Below are 19,135 nucleotides of genomic sequence, written 5' to 3' on the forward strand. Positions count from 1 at the left end.
CATTTGATTAATTCTTTAAATAAAGAACACCTATTTCTCCCCACCCATAATAAGGTCAGTCGCGTTTCTTGTTGGTCAACTTTCATAAATGCATTAAAAACAGACTATAATTTCCTGCTATGTGATTTTTTTTTGCACTCGATCAGTCATGTCTATAGGCCTAACAATGGGATTGACCCATAATAATATTTGAAAATCGATACAACTTGTATAAAATAAGGCATGGAAAACATTACTATTAAATATGTCCAGTCGTCTGCTCGTGTCGCGGGCATTCGAGAACGAAAGTGAACTTTTGCGCAATTTGGGACTTGATAGATTATTTCTTTCGTTTATGACTACAATTTCGTTGTTGCCATTAAGTTCTATACAGTCAATGGAATGCGTAGTTCAACAGCACAGGACAAGTATGGCTTTAAACGTTTTCACATCACAGTGAACTAACTAGCTATTGTCTTGAGGCGCGTGATAGCGGGGACATTCGGAGATTACGTGCATAATGTGAGCTCCCCGTTTATTGACAGGTCGGTAGGTGTATGACGGGTCAGATATTTGTCCAACTAAATGTTCAACTATTTTAGGAATGAACTTCTTTTAGAGTTGACGATAAGAGGGCTGAGCCATTGCGCGCCGTTTAGTTAACACACATAACTGAGTAGAATGAGACATGCGATTTTTGTAGGTCTGGAGTTCACACTGCCATGTTTGCGTGAACATGCACCAACATAGTGTGACACATGCGCCATAATTCTTGCTTGGTCATATCGTTAAAATAATCAACATTTTCGTGTGCTGCATATTCTGTCGAGTCTACTCTGTTGCACAACCATTCGACACCGCTTTATCCACCGCATTGATCCATTGACATTTGTGATGAATAGGCTAGTTTTTTTTTCATACATCAACATTATTGATTATCAGCTGCCCATGGTAGATGCTACAGCCAAGGAAGTCATTACAATAGCCTACAATTCGTACATACATATGTAAGCCTATGATTGAACAATTATGATTGGTAGTCCAACATTTAATTTGACAAATAGCCTACAGTGAGTTGTCTTGGAACGCATGATGTGCACATATGGAGATGCATAATGCGCGCTCCCAGTTTCTCGACAGGTGTAGGAATGTATACATTTAACTCAATTTTCCAACACAAGTTGTGCGCTCGTCAGACACGTTAGGGTGTGCTTCTTTTAGAATGGCCATGCATAAGAGGGATGAAAGAGCCTATTGCGTCTTGTATCAATCAGATCAAGCTTGCGGTTTGTAGGCATATCCGGTACTTCACACTCCACTGTTTGCGTCTACATGCAGTCGCAGGACACACTTTACTTACAATGTTATACAGCGCCAAAATGACAACGCATCACATTGACGTCGCATGATCGCGTAATACTGAAAATAATCGAAAGTTCTTCTCTCGGGCAAATAGGTAAATTATCAAGGCAATGTATACTATGGGCCCAGTCTTTGAAGTGTATCCTATATAGGATACCTACGAAGATATTGATAATACACACATTTATCCATTATAAAAGAAGCACAAGATATTAACATTTTGTTGGAAACGTTCCTCTAAACCTGTCAAGAAACCGGGCGCGGGATTGCACGCTTAGTCTACACTTAGAATATGTGGGTAATTGGGGTTCTATCCAGAACCTATTTTTCTAAGAGTGTAGGCGACACTCCAAATTTAAGCTGCATAATTGTGTGCCAATAATAGGGCAAATAATGGTTGTTTACTGTGTTTAAGTCAATTAAATATATTGCCACTTGGCGTTATAGACCTAGCATTTTTTTTTATGAATTAAGCTTTAGAAACAGTTGATCAGCATTCATCGGCAAAATCGCCCTATAACCAATAAACTCGCACACATTCCGGACTTGAAAAAGTAGCCTTATGCATGTGCTGTCAGTTAGCTTTTTTTTTAGACCTGGCATCGAAATCAACATTTCTGTGACGTGCTTCTGGGATTGTTAGGCTATTCTAAATAAATCAAACGCTTGGCTTGAAGTGAAGACTTCTAAAAATCGAAATGGAAGCTGGAAACAAAATTCATGGTAGCAATTATAAAAGGGTAAATTGATATTGGGCTACATAAAATTCTATAATAAATAGGCCTACGAGATAAATATTGGTTTAACCTATTTAAAGTCATCAAAAGAATGTCCAGATTCGTTTTTCGCAGGGTAGACAGTAACAGTAAAACAGTAACATAAACGTTTTACATTCTCAAGGCAGGTACATCACCGCCCTTTTGTGTTCTGAACAGATTGCGAAACTAGCTGTAACCATTAATTAATTTGTTTATCCTTTCTTATAGGATTTTACCATTTTAGGACAATGCACAGAACAACAAAAATCAAGATGACTGAGCTGAATCCACATTTGATGTGTGTCTTGTGCGGTGGATATTTTATCGACGCAACCACCATTGTGGAGTGTTTACACTCATGTAAGTTGTCGTCAGTTGCATTTCATTCAAAATACCACACAATGCAAGTTGCTGTCTATGCCCACAGTTTTGACTGATTCGTTTGGCTTAAAGTATGCAGTGTTGTCAAATTGTTTTGATTATTTTGTCTTTTCAGTCTGTAAAATGTGCATTGTTTGTTATCTGGGGACCAGCAAATTCTGTCCAATTTGTGATGTCCAGGTTCACAAAACGAAACCCCTTTTGAATATTAAGTGAGTAGCCTATACATGTCATTTTGTAAGGCAATAAATTCAAGTTCTATAATATTTTTTAAATCTCGAATATGAATGTGGAGACTTGGGGCTCAATAAATCGAAACCACATTACAATATTGACATCTCTTTCCCCAAGTAAACCCTGGCTCAGAAATGAATCATACAATTTGCTGAAATTATTTTTTGAAATATTCTATTTCAGGTCTGACAAGACCCTTCAAGACATTGTTTACAGGTTGGTACCTGGGCTTTTCAAAGGTCAGTACATTTCCCCGTTCGTCCCCTCAAGTTGGTTAGTGACATGTCAAGTGCATCATGATACATTAACAGTTATTTATTATTTTTGCTTGCAGATGAAATGAAACGAAGGAGGGATTTCTATGCTGCACGTCCTTCTCATCCTTCTCTTCCTGGTAAACAAGTTGAATCAATGGCGAAGCACCTCAAGCCTATCGTTGCAACGTCAACGTTCGTGTCGCTTTATCATTAGAACGAGGAGGATTGGCACACTTGAATACTTGGTTGGTTTCTCTTTTTGTAGCTGGAAGTGGATCAAATGAAGAGCGAGGGGAGGTGGCAGATGAAGCAAAGAGAATAGTAGCCGACGATGAGATTATCAGCCTGTCCATCGAATTCTCTCAGAGCAAGTAAGGCCGCTTTAAAACCGCCAAAAAGTATGCTTAAAAAAATGCAGCCAACCCCCATGCTTGTCAATTATTTCTTTGCTCTTTTTCCAATTGTATATTTTGCTTTTCTCTTAGGTTGGTAATGGAGGACGGTGAAGTCAAGGTTATGAAGACAGGGGTGATTGTTTTAACCCTAAGAAAATCTTATTGGTGTCTTTTAAATACGGGGTCAGGTCAATTCAGATGGCTGTAAAATAACGCAGTGTTTATCATGTCTCAACTCACCTTTTTTTTTGTCTGTTGGTTTGAAGATGATTGACAAGCGATACTTGCAATGTCCAGCAGCCATAACCATAATGCATCTGAAGAAATTCCTTCGAAGTAGAATGGATATTCCATGCACCTATCAGGTGACTACGGATATTTAATCAATGATTATTAATGTCATTATTTGAAATTCAGTGAACAATGAACCTATCTGAAATGTTGTGCATTTGTATAGGCATTGTGTAGATTTGTTAAACTTAGAATCGACTTTGTTTCTTTAAAAAAAAAATACAGTATACAACTGATTGATTATGGTTAGATTTTTTATATAAATGTTTATATAAATTATTAATCACACCTAATCTTTTCTCTCAAAATGTGTTGTTCACAGATAGAAGTTATGTATGAAGATGAACCATTGAAGGATTACTACACATTAATGGACATTGCACACATCTACACCTGGAGAAGGGTAAGCATTTACCCTTGCACTTCAACACATGAAATGTCCTTTTTTCTAATAAGACCTTGAAATTATATGCTGTGTTGTTTTCCTTATTTATAAGGGGAAAGTAAAAGGTTGTGAAATGGTGCATCCATTCATGAATTCGATTCTCTACCAAGCAATACGTTCAACATGTATTTTGGAGAGCTTACACATTTATTAAAAAATATCTCTATTGCTTGTTTAAAGCTCATGTCATTCTTAAAATAATTGCTCAGAGGAGGATCATCTGAGAATATGGTTATAAGTCACAGAAAAGTCCCCTGTACACATAAACTTACGAAAATCTTCACTTGTTTTAGAAAGGTCCCTTGGCATTGAAATACCGGGTACGAACAGGCTGCAAGAAGATGAAGTTGAGCAGCCCAAGAAACGGGACCAAAACCACACAACATGCTGGAGGAGTATGCTATGACTCTGGGACTGGGGGTGACAAGCATCTGAACAATGACCCCGAAGCTCCCTCCACCTCATCCTCCTCTCTGCCCAGTCCGAGCCACAGAATTGTCCACTCATCATCATCGCTTACCCACCTCCCCCACCTCTCCCGCATTGGCACCTCAACAAACGGTATCTTAACAAAAGCGGGTCCAAATCGACTTTCCCGGACATTCACGCCAACATAGACTATAGATACTTTTATTATTGTTTGAAACATTTGCCATTTTTATATAATCCTATGTGGACAATATATTTGTTCATTTGTCTAAGAAAGACTGCTGTGGAAAGACTTATTGAATTTGCTCAATGGCATCTGCAGATCGGATTTAAAATGGCTAGCCCAGTAATGTGCCATGTGGTTTGGAATGTGAGAAAAAAAAAAAAAGTTTATTTCACACCTGGACATTCCAATGATTCCCATAACTGAATTGCCAAATACTGTAGTTGATTGAAATGGAAATGTGGTTTTGGCTTCGTCAACTTCATTTGTCAACACACAAAACATTTTTTGGACTATTGCCCTCTGCATACATGTAATGGTGAATTTAATAAACACAACCTGATTGTTTTGGCTTTAAGGGTGAAATCTGCAGTAGGTCCTGCTGTTATATGGTCATTTCAATTAATGATATACAATATACAAAAGTATGTTGACACCCGTTCAAATGAGTGGATTCGACTATTTCAGCAACACCCATTGTATAAAATCGACCACATAGCCATGCAATCTCCATAGACAAACATTGGCCGTAGAATGGCCTTACTGAAGAGCTCAGTGACATTCAACGTGGCACCGTCATAGGATGCCACCTTTCCAACAAGTCAGTTCGTCAAATTTCTTCCCTGCTAGAGCTTTCCCTGTCAACTGTAAGTGCTGTTATTATGTAGTGGAAACGTCTAGGAGCAACAATGGCTCAGCTGTGAAGTGGTAGGCCACACAACCACTGAACCACGTAGCGTGTAAAATATCTAATGTCCTTGGTAGCAATACTCACTCCCGAGTTCCAAACTGCCTCTGGAAGCAACGTCAGCACAATAACTGTTCGTTGGGAGCTTCATGAAATGGGTTTTAATGGCCGAGCAGTCGCACACAATCCTAAGATCACCATGCACAATCCCAAGCGTCGGCTGGAGTGGTGTAAAGCTCGCCGCCATTGGACTCTGGAGCAATGGAAACGCGTTCTCAGGAGTGATTAGTGAAGCTTCACCATCTAGCAGTCCGACGGACGAATCTGGGTTTGGCAGATGCCAGGAGAACTCTACCTGCCCCAATGCGTAGTGCCATCTGTAAAGTTTGGTGGAGGAAGAATAATGGTCTGGGGCTGTTTTTCATGGTTCGGGCTAGGCTCCTTAGTTCCTCTGAAGGTAAATCTTAGCACTACAGCATACAATGACAGTCTAGACGATTCTGTGCTTCCGACTTTGTTTTAGCATGGCCCTCCTGTTTCAGCATGGCAATGCCCCCGTGCACAAAGCGAGGTCCATACAGAAATTGTTTGTCGAGATCGGTGTGGAAGAACTTGACTAGCCTGCACAGAGCCCTGACCTCAATCCCATCGAACACCTTTGGGATGAATTGGAACGCTGACTGCGAGCCAGGCCTAATCACCCAACATCAGTGCCCAACCAACTAATGCTCTTGTGGCTGAATGGAATCAAGTCCCCGCAGCAATGTTCCAACATCTAGTGGAATGCCTTCCCAGAAGAGTGGAGGCTGTTATAGCAGCAAAAAGGGGACCAACTCCATATTAATGCCCATGATTTTGGAATGAGATGTCCAACGACCAGGTGTCTACATACTTTTGGTAATGTAGTGTATATAGGCTACCCAATACCTGATTCTTGAATATTTAAAGGGATAGTGCGAGATTTTGGCAATTTAGCCCTTTTCACCTTATCCAGAGTCAGATGAATTCATGGATACCATTTTTATATTTCTGCGTGCAGTTTGAAGGAAGTTGAAGCTAGTTTCGCGAGCAATTGCCAACTAGCCTTAGTGCAATAACTGGAAGTGTAACGCTAGCTAGCAATTGCGCTAACGCTAGTTAGCAACCTCCTTCAAACTGCACGCAGAGACATAAAAATGGTATCCATGAATTCTGGGTAAGTAGAAAAAGTGCTTAATTGCTATTCCTTTAATCGTAGTAGGCCTACAACTGCCACAACATAACCCAAAAGTTTGTGTCTTATATAGGCCTATGTCTAAAAATGATCATGTTGAGCTCAGTCACTTCAGTACCTTTGGAGCTCCATCTATGAATTTGAGAGTGGTTACATATTCCTCCCCAACCCAATCCCTCAGTTGAATAGCAAAAAAGTGATGGGGCTGCCTTCTGGCTGAAAAATGAATAACCAATAGTTTGGCTTATTATAGCATTGCTTCAGTATAAAAAAACATACATGAAATGTGCACTCGTAGGCCTACATACAGTATTGTTAGAATATATTCTTATTTTAGCACAAGGCATTGCTGCAAATTTAAACGTTGAAAGGCCTACAATATCAGTGGAGAGAGATGTAGGCTCGTAGGAAATCGATTCAATTGACATGATTTAGAAATGTCTACAAAAGGTTATCTCTAAAACCAAATGAAGTTCATTTAGCTTAAGATAATGGATTAAAATAGGCTTAACTTTCTACAGACATCGCCACATGTTCGGGAAAAACATGCCGAATTTCACAATTCACTGTCGCAAAAAAACACCTTCGAACATGAATGCAACTGCAAGTCCTTGTAACATTTTAGGCTAATGAATTAGAATGGTCAAAGACTAGCCAACATTTTTTGTGCATTAATGAATTAGGCTAATTAATGAATTATGGGAGACAAATGACTTCATAATGATCGTGATTTGGATTATGATTTTGAAAGCTCTAACTAGCCGAGTGACATGAATTGGCGAATGCTAAAACATAAGGCCACACTAGACTGCTTTAAGAGCTTTTGCACATTAATTCCTGCAATTACACATCATTTCACTTTGAAATAATGGCTGCATGAATAGGCATCATAGCCATAGGAAGTAGGGGTGCCCCCCCCCCCACACACTACTTCCTGCGGCTATGATTGGCATAGTTCACATTGGCTATGATGCCTATTCATGCAGTCATTGTTTCAAAGTGAATTACCCCAAATTGACTGTTAAACTAGGCTATAGAATAGATCATAGTAGGCAACGGTGCATCTAATAGCCTGTATACTTTATGTGTCCCGTAGCGTGGCATCTTATTTATTTCATTCATTAACAAGCCGATGTGAATCAAGATTTCAATCGAACGCTGTTTTTTCTTTCAGTCAGGCCTTTGTGCATGTCAAGCAAAAAATATACCTCAAAACCGACAAGGAGCTTTTAAAACATCTCAAATATCCCAGGGATACATTTGTAAACAGGTAGGCTACAATCCAGATTAGAGCACCATTAAAACTGTGGATAGTGTATTTGCACATTATACAAATATTTTAATTTGAAAACTACTCTTCACTGATGTTTAATATATTTTTTGAATAAGAGGTTTATGAATGGTACTGCAACACTCAAAGTCTCATGAATAAGGTGTTACTGTTATGAAGAGAAGAAGGCTCCATCCACACCACTCTCTCACTTGAGTATTTTACCTAGTTATTTTCAGATGATCTCAAGGCTCTTTTGCAGCTTTGGCAACTGTGTGTGTTTTCTACCCTAGTTTGCTCCTCTCCCTTTAGGCTTTACAGACGCTCCTCACCCCTTGGCTGCAACCCTTCTAATTTAGTGTACCCTGCATGTACAACCCATGTGGAATTCCTGGTCTGTCAGCATTTGGAACTGCTAATCTGCAGTCAAGAAAGCTGAGTTCATCTCAGCCTATGCTGTCCTTCAGTCTCTTGACTTTTTGGCCGTGACGGAGACATGGGTCACCCCAGAGAATACTGCTACTCCAGCTGGTCTCGCTGAATCTGACTATGTTTTCTCTCATAGTTCGTTAGCATCTGGTCGCCTCGGTGGTGGCAAAGGGCTACTCATTTCTCCTAAATGGAGATTTTCTCTTTTCTCCCTCACCTGTCCATCTCCTCATTTGAATTCCATGCTGTCACTGTCATTTGTCCACTCAAGCTTAACATTTTTGTCATCTATCGCCCACCAGGTGCCTTTTAGAGCAGGGTTTACCAAACACGGTCCTCGGAACCCCAATGGGTGCACGTTTTGGTTTTTGCCCTAGCACTACACAGCTGATTCAAATAATCAACTAATCATCAAGCATTGGTCATTTGAATCAGCTGTGTAGTGTTAGGGCATAAACCAAATTTGGGAAACGCTGCATTAGAGAGTTCCTCAATGAGCTTGACACACTGATAAGCTAATTTCCTGTCGATGGCTCACCGATCTTTGTACTTGGCGACTTCAACCTTCTGACATCTGCCTTCGATTAATTTCTTTCCAACTCTCTCTTTCTCCTCCTTGCCTCCTTTGACCTCATCCTTTCCCAGTCCCCTCCCACTCACAAGGAAGGCTCACGCTTGACCTCATCTTTACTGGAGGCTGTTCCTTTTCTGTTTCCCTGTCCTCCAACCCTAGCCACTCAGCTCCTACCCAGATTGTCAACTGCCGTCGCAATCTTCGCTCTCTCTTTCTCACTACTCTCTCCTCTTTTATCCTATCATCTATCCCTTCTGCTAAGTCCTTGTCCCTCCTGTCTCCTGATTATGCCTCTTCAACCCTACTCTCCTCCCTTTCCACATCCTATGACTTGCACAGAACAGGGCTGTGGGCAGCTGAGCGAAAATGGTGGAAAACTAAACTTCCGGAGGACCTATAATCCTTCCACTCCCACCTCTATAACCTTCCCTTTCTCTGTATCTGTTGCCAAAACGACTTTATATCACTTGACATTTCAAGCTTTTCTGCCTCTAACCCCAGGAAACTTTCCCACCTTCTCCTCCCTTCTTAATCCTCCACCCCCACCCCCACCCCCTTCCTTGTCCCTCCTCCCTCTCTGCGGATGACTTCATCAACCACTTTGAAAATAAGGTTGAAAACATCCGCTCCTCATTCACTCATCCTGTTGAGTCCACTTGTCCCACTCACACAGAACTACCCTACGCCTTGACCTCTTTCGCCCCTCTCTCTCCAGATTAAATCATGCAACTAGTAAGGTCTGGCCACCTGACAATCTGCCCGCTTGAACCCATCCCCTCCTCTCTTCTCCAGACCATCTCTGGAGTCCTTCTCCCATTCCTCACTTCCCTCATCAACTCATCCCTGACCCCTCTGACTCCAAAATGAACCGAGTTGCTCCCCTACTCAAGAAACCAACACTCGACTCCTCTGACGTCAAAAACAACAGACCGGTATCCCTTCTTTCTTTTCTTTCCAAAACACTTGAGTGTGCTGTCTGACCAACTCTCTCACTATCTCTCTCAGAATGATCTTCTTAACCCCAACCAGTCAGGCTTGAAGATTGCTCTTCCCTGTGTCACGTAGGCTCTCCGCACTGCCAAAGCTGACTCTCCTCTGTTCTCATCCAAATCCTCCGCTGCTTTTGATACTGTGAATTGCATTCTAAATTGAAAATCATGATTAGGTGATTTTTGGAGTCAGGTGTGTTAGCTGGGGCTGGGGCAAAACTGTGACACCAATCAGGCCCTTGAGGACTTGAATTGCCCACCCCTGCTCTACAACATCTGTAGAGTACAACTCTACCTTACACAGGAAGCGCCACAGGTCCTAATCCAGGCATCCTGTCTTGACTACTGCAACTCGCTGTTGGCTTGGCTCCCTGCTTGTGTCATCAAACACCTGCAATTTATCCAGAACATTGCAGCCCGCCTGGTGTTCAGCTTTTCCAAGTTATCCCATATCAACTCCTCCGCACACTCCACTGGCTTCCAGTCAAAGCGTGCATCCACTACAAGACCATGGTACTTGCCTATGGAGCAGCAAGAGGATCTGCCTCTCCCTACCTTCAGGCTATGCTCAATCCCTACACCCCACCCAGAGCACTCCATTCTGCCACCTCTGGTCTCTTGGCAGCTACCACTTATCCCAGTCCAAGCTCTTCTCTGTCCTGGCACCCCAATGGTAGAACCAGCTTCGCCTTCAAGCTAGGACAGAAGAGTCCCAGCCACGACGACCCTAACACTGGAATAGAGTTTCACATTTCAGCAAGACAAATAGCCTAAAATGCAAGACCAAAGCTACGCTGGAGTGGCTTACCAAAAATATGTTGAATGTCCCTGGTTTGCCTAGTCTAAATGAGGAAATTCCACCTAATTTTGAAATAGCAACCAAAGATTTTTATAACTAAACCAAGATAGTTCATCTGGGTCGTTTACAGTTGGAGAAAATGAAGCATAGTGGGAAGACAAAAAAGGTGGGCAAAGCCAAGCACGAGATCCAATTGTATCATAGCATATTTTCATTAGGGGACACCTCATCTGTGAAGTGCTCATGTGCACAAACTGAAGTCGACCTTGCACTCTTTCTAAACAACGCAATTTTGGGAAACTTTGGACAAGCCTATAAAACCTGTAACTGTGTAACAGATTTTAGTTTTTGGAACAGAAACATTCATTGAGATCAGATGTTTCGGCAATATTTTTTTTAGCAGAATGTCGGTCTAGTTTCGCCGAGTTCCATCCTCTCCCACTACCCACGACTCGACCTCCCCTCACTACCATATTTGGGGGTGAGAAAACGTTCTAAAAAGATGCTTCAACTTTATGCCACTGTCTGGGGTTCCCCTTTTGTCTGTGTAGCAACTTTGATGAAAAATGCCCCCAGTTTATTCAACAAATCAATGTCACCCCCCAAAAATGTTGTGACGTGTAATATAGAAGCAATTTTATAAAGATTGACAACATTTGTATCTGTTCGACGAGTGGATTTTCTTTTAGTCTAACTTTATTGCGACAAACGATGATGGAAACTGTGTTTTTCGAATAAATGATGATTGCCGAATACGTGATGTCCACTCTACATTTTAATTCTAAATGCCCACTGCTTGCAAAATAAACATTTCAACTATAAAAATGTTTCTTTGCAGGAAAAGGATTGTCCTGACATTCCATAATGCCTGAATTGCCTCGCTTTGCTTTTCTGTTAGGCTAACAAGTTTCACCATCCAATTATTTCAGATCTACAGGAGTGCAAGTTTCACCATGGCACTGAGTAGCCTAAGCATTCGATAGAGCATGCCTATGTGCGCCCCAACAACCATTTCAACAGTAACATCTGTTACCCCCAATATTTATTTTGCCGTCTCCACAATAACCTTCAATCTGGCATTTCTGCTTTCCACAACCTGAGTCGTATTGATAACCTTACCAATAAAAGCTATGAAGTCAACTTTATTCATTATCAAAGTGTCCTTTGACACAGCACATTCATGAGCACAAGATTTCTGAACATGCCTCGAAACCATGCCAGGACTATCAGAAGCACCAGCCCCGACAGTAGGTCCACTTACTACAGGTACATCCATGTAAGCTCCATCAGTCCATGCTGTAGTTCTACCAATCTATTTTACGGCCTCTGCATACGATACATCATGACTGATCCTATATCTCTAAGCCTGTCTCTACTCTCTCTGTACCTGGCATCCACCAAATGCTGCACTGTGTTCTCCCCCACAATTACAACACTTAACCTTCACATTGCTTCCACATTCACCGTAATCATGTGCCCCTCCACACTTGGCACATCTTTTCTTTCCTTTACACTGAGCAGCTACATGTCCCTTTTTAAACACTGCAGAGCATACGGGACAAATTCTCTCACATTGAAACTAAGGAATTCTATCTGTACTTTTCCCGGCACGACTTTCTCAAACCTCAGCATCACTGATAAGCTTTCACTTCTTTGTCCCTCTTTCCTACTGATCAACCTTTTGGCCTCAATCATTCTGCCTCCCTTCACAATTTCTTTCATATCTAGTGGACATAGATATTGGGACCCCAGTGATGACTCCTCTCAATCTAGCATAAGCACCAGGGACATGCCTTTAAATCTTCTTCCCATCAAGTTTTTCCATTTTCAGAATCTTCTCTTGCTGAGCCTGGCTACCACACAATATTAACAGTCTACGATTTCCAATGAACCGAGCTAATTTCACTTCACCTACCTCTTTCTCTACGGTATTAGTTAGTCGGATAGGGTGTAAGTGAGGCTCTGTGGTCTCATCAAACACTATCACCACTTTCCACTCCAACACATCATTACTCTTGCTTCCTACCGTGGCCCTCTTTATACTTTCTTTACTTTATCTTTATCTTTCCACTACCGGCCATTCCAGGTCCTTGTCCCTCATCCTCCCGCTCCATACCATCAGAACTGACACCCATATTGTTCTCATTCCAGCACAGCTGTTGGTTGCTTCACCAACTTGTTCTCCATTTCGTCCACACTACTCGCCGGTTTTTGCCGAAAGTGTTATGTCATTACAGCCAGCTGTTTCTATTGACACAAAACAGTTACATGGAAATGCACCCTAGCAAGCAATTGTCACATCTATTTTCTATGCACACTTTCTAAATGTTGACAAAAAAAAAAAAAAATCACTGGACAAGTTAATGGAAACATAGCTACTGACACCTGCTGTTAAAAGCAGTTCTTTCAATAATTAGGTCAGAGGGACCAAACCTTTGTTCAAAAAGCCACTCAATTAACCAGCCAATCAGGATTCAGAGCCAATTGGTGCAATTGACATTGTAGCTATGGTATTGCCTGGATGATGAATGGTTAAAATTAACTTGGTTTATTCAAACAAGAAATAAAGACTCCAGCCACCCAAGTCAAAGACTCCAGCCACCCAAGTGTTATGTTAATATGGAGACTAGAGAGACTGGGTGTAGTAGTGATATTCTGCTTGGTCCAAGCCCACTTGGGAGTGGGCGGCAATGAAAAAGTAGACCAGGTAGCCAAAAGGGCTTGAAAAAAAAGAGACACTACATGACCAAAAGTATGTGGACACCTGCTTTCTGTATGGACCTCGCTTTGTGCACAGGGGCATTGTCATGCTGAAACAGGAAACGCCCTTCCCCAAACAGTTGCCACAAAGTTGGAGGCACAGAATTGCCTAGAATGTCATTGAATGACGTAGCGTTACAATTTCCCATCACTGGAACTAAGGGGCCTAGCCCAAACCATGAAAAACAGCTCCAGACCATTATTCCTCTTCCACCAAACTTTACAGTTGGCACTAGCTTTCGGGCAGGTAGCGTTCTCCTGGCATCCACCAAACCCAGATTCATCCATCGGACGCGTGATTCATCACCAGAGAAGGCATTTCCACTGCTCCAGAATCCAATAGCGGCTTGCTTTACACCACTCTAGCCAATGCTTGGCATTGCGCATGGTGATCTTCGACTTGTATGGCTGCTCAGCCATGTGGAAAAAGTCAAGTTGTATAGGAACAAGATCATCCACATGTATTGATTACATTTTTGCTAATACTGTAGATCTTTGTTCTAAAGCTGTATTCCTACCCATTGGATGGAGTGATCACAATGAAGTGGCTATATCAAGGAAAGCATAAGTTCCAAAAGCTGGGCCTAAAATAGTGTATAGGAGATTACACAAAAGATTTTGCTGTGACTCTTATTTGGATGATGTTAAAAAATATTTGTTGGTCTGATGTGATTCAAAAGGAGCATCCAGACGCTGCACTTGATGAATTTATGAAATTCATTCTTCACATTTTTGATAAACATGCACCTGTTAAGAAACTGACTGTTAGAACTGTTAAGGCTCCATGGATTGATGTGGATTTGAAAAACTGTATGGTTTAAAGAGATGGGGCAAAAGGAGTGGCTAATAAGTCCGGCTGCACATCTGACTGTCTGACTTATTGCAAATCGAGAAATTATGTGACTAAACTCAACAAAAAGAAGAAGAAACTGTATTATGAAGCCAAGATCGATGATATAAAGAATGATGAAAAAACAACTTTGGATTACTTTAAATTATGGGCAGAAAGACTAATTCAACTCACAAAACCTTTTGATGTTGCCAAATATTTGAATGATTACAAAGTGGGCAAACTTATGCAGGAAATGCCAACAACGAACAGTGAGCCATCGTACTCATGCATAAAAAAACTAATAATGAAAGAAAAGCATTGCAAGTTCGAATTTTGTAAAGTTAGTGCGGGAGAGGTGGAAAATGTATTGTTATCGATCAATAATGACAAACCTGGCATTGACAACTGAGATGGAAAGCTACTGAGGATGGTAGCTGACTCTATAGCCACTCCTATCTGTCATATCTTTAATCTGAGCCTAGAGGAAAGTTTTTGTCCTCAGGCCTTGAGGTAGACCAAAGTAATTCCGCTACCCAAGAGTGGCAAAGCAGTCTTTACTGGTTCTAACAGTAGACCTATCAGCTTACTGCCAGCTCTTAGCAAAATGTTGGGAAAAATTGTGTTTGACCAAATACAATACTATTTCTTTGTAAACAAATTAACAACAGACTTTCAGCATGCTTATTGAGAAGGGCACTCAACATTTACTGTACTGACACAAATGACTGATGATTTGTTGAAAGAAAATGATAATAAGAAGATTAGATTTCAGTGCAGCCTTTTACAATATTGACCATAACCTGTTGTTTAGAAAACGAATGTGTATGGCCTTTCAGAGCTATCTATCTAATAGAACTCAGATGGTTTTCTTTAATGGAAGTTTCTCTAATGTCGACCATGGAAAGTGTGGTGTACCACAGGGCAGCTCTCTAGGCCCTTTACTCTTTTCTATTTTTACCAATGACCTGACTGCCACTGGCATTAAACAAAGCACGTGTGTCCATGTATGCTGATGATTCAACCATATACACATTAGCAACCACAGCTAATGGAGTCATTTAAACCCTTAACAAAGAGTTGCAGTCTGTTTTGGCATTCAGGTCAAATAATTCAATATTGGTTTCATCAGACCAGAGAATATTGTAATAAACTGGTCCTGAACATCTCTAAAACTAAGAGCATTGTATTTGGTAAAAACCATTCCCTAAGAATCTGGTAATGAATGGTGTGGCTGTTGAACAAGTTGAGGAGACTAAATGACTTGGTGTTACCTTAGATTGTAACCTGTCATGGTCAAAACATATAGATTCAATGGTTGTAAAGATGGGGAGAGGTCTGTCCATAATAAAGAGATGCTCTGCTTTTTTGACACCACACTCCAAAAAGCAAGTCCTGCAGGTTCTAGTTTTGTTTTATCTTGATTATTTGTCCAGTCATGTGGTCGAGTGCTGCAAGGAAATGCCTAGTTAAGCTGCTGCTGGCCCAGAACAGAGCGACACTGATTACAATGAAAAGCAAGCCGAGGGCTAATACAAATACTATGCATGCCAGTCTCTCTTGGCTAAGAGTTGAGGAGAGACTGACTGCATCACTTTTTATAAGAAACATGTTGAAAATTCAGAATTTTTGCATAGTCAACTTACACACAGCTCTGACGCACACATTTACCCCACCAGACATGCCACCAGGAGTCTTTTCACAGTCCCCAAATCCAGAACAAATTCAAGAAAGCGTACAGTATTATATAGAGCCATTATTGCATGGAACTCCCTTCCCTCTCATATTTCTCAAATGAACAGCATACCTGGTTTCAAAAAAATATATCAAGCAACACCTCACGGCACAACTCTTCTCCCCTATTTGATTGAGATGTGTGTGTATGTATTGATATGTAAGCTACATGTGCCTTTTTCAAATGTATGAAGAGTAGTTCTGTCCTTGAGTTGTTTTTGTCTATTAATGTTCTGTGTGATGTTATGTTTCATGTTTTGTGTGGGCCCCAGGAAGAGTAGCTGCTGCTTTCGCAACAGCTAATGGGGATCCAAATACAATACCAAATAGTTAGCGTCAATGAATGGGCTACTAGTTCATTAGCTAGCTAGTTCTATTGAATCTTACAGCTAGCTGCAGACAGTGCGCTAGCAGTAGGCATTTTCTGGTTGAACTATCTCTGCAGTGCATAGGGAACTGTATGCTATCCTTTTTTTTATACATTCAAATATGTCAAATATTTCTGGAGATCTACTGCAATATTTCCTGTTTGTTTTCCTTTCAGACCTCCAACAACTCACTCTCCCTGTATCTAAAAAGGATGTTCCCTCTGAGCAGGAGCACTGTCAGCAGGAATGTAGTCTTAGTCTGAGGCAGGAGGACCCAGAGCCCACACAGATTAAGGAGGAATATGAGGAGTTCGGGACCAGTAAGGGGAAAGAGCAGCTTCAAGGGCTGGAGCCTGATACTTGAGACTCCACATTTACTCAAAGTGACTGCAATGATCAGGACCCACCTCATCTCTCACATCCTTACCACACACATACTGTGGAGAACAGAGAGCGGGACTCTCTACCCACAAACACAACTGAAGAGGTCAAAACAGAACATGATGGACAGGGCTATGGAGTAACAGAACAAACCAATGACTCTCATCCTCTATCTGCAGTAAATCTGTGCTGTTCTGCAGCTCAATGGGGTGGAAAGTGGAGAACTATTTCCAGGATCTACACTACTTAAATCAAAGTCATGGGCAAAAAAAGGAAAAAACTCCCATACCAGGTGTGTGGAAAGACTTTTGTTTTTATGGGGCATTTTGTTTCATCCATCATGTGCGAGAAGTGTGGAGAAGACTTTGAGTCCACAGAATACCTGATCAATCACCTGCAAAGTCACACTACAGAAATATATTCTTGTAATGTTTGTAGTAAACACTTCTCCTTTGAGTCTCATCTAAAACAACAGAGGTGATATCAATGCAAAAAATGTGGCAAATGCTTCATCCATATGGGACACCTGAATAGACATATGAAGACTCACACAAGGGAGAAATTGTGTCAGTGCACAGAATGTGAGAAATGTTTCCCCAGTAAGCATAACCTGTACAGACATATGGCGATTCACACATATTCTAATTTGAAAATACATAAGACTCACACAGGGGAGAAACGATATCAATGAAAAGAATGTGGGAAATGCTTCATTCATAAGGGACACCTGAATAAGCATATGAGGATTCACACAGGGGAGAAATCGTACCAGTGCAAAGAATGTGAGAAATGCTTCAGCTGGAAGGAAAACCTAACCTCACATATGAGGGTTCACACAGGGGTGGAATCATACACGTACACAGTATGTGTAAAATGCTATAACACTGCACAGGTCCTAAAATTGCACACATTTCCTAGTCACCGTAAGGAATGTTCACAGTAGTAAGAAGTAGGCCTACACATAAAAGTGCCTTTTGAGTAAAATGCGTTAGTCCCAGAAGATGACAATCGTAAACCATCACGCTCTACCGGCCTTTTGTTTTGTGGGGCTTAGGACATACAATCTAAAAATGATATGACTATTGGGGTACTTCATTTATTTATTTGTGTTTCTTTGTAGCAATAATGACCTGCCCAAATGTTTCAACATGGTTCCTTCTTAACATCCTACTCATGGTTTACTCCAAAGTAGATATCTTGAGGAGATACAAATAAAAATGATTCCATTAAACTTTCCATTAAATGTCCCTCTGTTTTCCAAAAGCCATCAAGATCAGTATGACAGAATCACAGAAGTTCACATAACAAAAAATGTGAATGCTGAAGTGTCATATGCTTTTCTCTAGGGTTGCAAAAGTCCCTGTAATATAGCAAAGTTGCAAGGTCTTTCAGAAACTGGTATTTAACACGCACTTTTGGAAACGTATGGAAACTTTGGGAATTTATACTTACTTGCTTAGTTATTTGTTCAGATTCTTTATATCTGTGCCAAATGTTGTCCATGAGTTTCTATTGGATAGACCATATGGTTCAGGAGAAAATAGCCTATTAGTGTAAAAAAGAAACACCTAATCAAGAAAATTTTGCTAGGTTCAAATCGGGGACAAGCTGGATTTGGCGCTTTTATTTTGAAGGCCACAAACCTCTAAAAACCGGTGTGATGTGTATGGAAACGGGAGGAGGCGCTTGTCAATAAAGCAGTAACTCTTTCAAAACAAAGTTGTGGAATCAAAGTGCAAACACAGGATGGGTGTGCGAACTAAGTTGACGCACATTGACAGGCAACAGAATTGGAACGTGTAGAGTGGATGATGACGGGGTTTCCAGGATGGAAGCCTATGGAAGGTAAATGGACGCAAGGACGATGGCACCCGATGAAGACAAAGATGATTCTGACCCAATGGGAGTGAGATTTTTGGAGAGAATGGATCCTTGCCTTCTGGCAGATCTATATGTGTTGTCCGGCTGGGCGGAGAAGAGGTTGGGGACTGATGAATCAGAAAAGACACTGTGTGTCCTGCTGAGTTTTAATGCAGACTTTTCCCGACAAAGTCCAGTTAGGATGTGTCAGTTATCCCCTGAGAGCTTTTGTCCGGATCCATTATGGTGTTTTAGGTGCCAAGCTGATGGTCATGTTGCAGCAGTGTGTAGGAGGGAGATTCCTAGATGAGAGAAGTGTGCAGGCGGGCATGAGAGTATGTGTAGTATCTGTGAAAAAAAGCTGTGTGTGTTAACTGTAGGGGTACCCATGTTGTTGGAGATCAGAAGTGTCCGGTGAGAGAAAGGCAGGTCGAGGTTGCCAGGGTCAGAGTAGTACAGAAGGTGTTGTCTGAGGCAGTGAAGACAA

At 41.2% G+C, this 19,135-nt stretch overlaps 1 pseudogene; it reads left to right on the forward strand.

The window, feature by feature from the left end:
• Positions 1-2,347: 2,347 nt before the first annotated feature.
• Positions 2,348-16,771, forward strand: LOC120056185 (annotated as a pseudogene).
• Positions 16,772-19,135: the final 2,364 nt, after the last annotated feature.

This window comes from Salvelinus namaycush, chromosome 11 (assembly GCF_016432855.1).
Source record: "Salvelinus namaycush isolate Seneca chromosome 11, SaNama_1.0, whole genome shotgun sequence".
In the NCBI taxonomy this organism is placed as follows: Eukaryota; Metazoa; Chordata; class Actinopteri; order Salmoniformes; family Salmonidae; genus Salvelinus; species Salvelinus namaycush.